The sequence below is a fragment of the Terrapene carolina genome, unplaced genomic scaffold (genome assembly GCF_002925995.2).
Source record: "Terrapene carolina triunguis isolate 2854851 unplaced genomic scaffold, T_m_triunguis-2.0 Scaffold36888, whole genome shotgun sequence".
Classification (NCBI taxonomy): domain Eukaryota; kingdom Metazoa; phylum Chordata; order Testudines; family Emydidae; genus Terrapene; species Terrapene triunguis.
In genome coordinates, this window is record NW_020701239.1 from 17,980 (window position 1) to 19,726 (window position 1,747).

The 1,747-nt window shown below is 41.7% G+C and overlaps 1 pseudogene; it reads left to right on the forward strand.

Moving 5' to 3' along the window:
- Positions 1-582: 582 nt before the first annotated feature.
- LOC113405441 lies at positions 583-1,191 on the forward strand (annotated as a pseudogene).
- Positions 1,192-1,747: the final 556 nt, after the last annotated feature.

Here is a 1,747-nt window from a genome sequence, read left to right on the forward strand (position 1 = left end):
TATTTATAGCACGATGTCTCAGATCTTTCCACTGAGAGGTTCATCACTAGTTTCACTTTACTAAAGTATGACTCCATGTTTATTCATTCATTCACTTTGATCTTCGATATCTTCACCCCCGAATCTCATATGAAAAAAATGCTTATTAAAGACAAAATAAAAATTTAAATAAAATAATAACATATAAAGAGCTTTCTGTTGCAATAAGTTGCATTATTTCTTCCCAGTATATAATTTAGGGCAGTGTTTTTCCTGGCTTCTTCTTGTAAAATTTTCGTCATAAAGAAAAGCTGCTGATTCATGAAACATCATAGCGAGTGTATATTTGGAACTAGCTGCTAAAGTGTAAATTAACTTCCTTGTGTACTGGGATTTCTGGAGGGAAACTGCCTTTGGGAAATTATTCTTGGCATAAACAGCAAGACTAGCCAGCCCCGTGGGAAGGAGAAACACCCGACTGGTGACACCCACTGTAGAAGGTATAAATAGAGATCTGTGGGGATAGAAACTCTGCAGTCTGAATTCATATCAAGCTGTGCCTCTTGCTTTGGGCTTTGGGTTGGATTCTTAATCGCTGTCGCTATGAGCTGCAGCACCAAGCAGACTGTTACCCTCTCTACCAAAGGGAGGAGTAGTGGTGGTAGCTGTGCAGTTGGAGGTGGTGGTGGGGGAAGGATTTCTTCAGTCTCTTCTGGAAGATATAGCTCCTGTGGGATAGGCAGCGGTAGAGGCTTTTCGGGTAGGAGTTACAGTGGTGGTGCGAGTTGTGGAGCGGGACTGAGTGCTGGTAGCTTTTCTGGAGGTAGCTATGGAGGTGTCTTAGCAGGAGGTCTCCCAGGATACGGCTATGGAAGTTGTTCCAGCATTGGATTTGGTGGTGGCAGCACTCGCTGTGGATATGGAGGTGGCTTTGGTGGTGCCGTTGGTGGTGGCTTTGGTGGTGCCGTTGGTGGTGGCTTTGGTGGTGGTGGCGTTTGTGGAGATGGCGTATTTGTCACCTATGATGAAAAGCTGACGATGCAGAACCTTAATGACCGCCTGGCTTCTTACCTGGACAAGGTGCGATGCCTGGAGGAAGAAAACGCTGCCCTAGAGTGCAAAATCAAGGAATGGTATGCTCATCATGGACACGCCGGTGTACCAAAGGACTACAGCTGCTACTATAAGGAAATAGAAGATCTTCAAAATCAGGTGACATTTTTTTGTCTGTATTCCCCATTGTAAGAGCTTCCTCCTGAGTCTGTGTTCAGATCCTAGTGCAGTTGTGAGCGGCAATATTTCACTTTTGTAAAATGTTCTTTGCAGACATAAATTAAGGCAACTCCTTTTATGAACGACGAGTGAGGTTGTGAAAACTTATGAGTCCATTTACAATTTGCTTATTCTTGACCAGATTTGTACAAAGAGAAAAAGGTTACATATGCAGGGAACACTCTGGGCCTGGTCAGTACTCCTTGTGAATGAAGTTTGTAAAAGGATGTTTTAATATATTTATACCCAAAAGGGAGACGAGAAGAGAAATTCATTCATTAATCCACTGAGTTATCTTCATTATTACATTGTATCCTGTCATCAGTTTTCCCAGATTCTAGTTAAAATCCCATTTCTATTTCAACTGAAGTGGGGGTGGGGAAGGGGAATATTCTCCTAAAGAACAATAAGAAAAAAAGAATACTTTGTCACCAATAGTTTTGAATGGACAATTTAATTTTTGTAAAAAATATTTTCCAAGTATATTCTGAAGAAG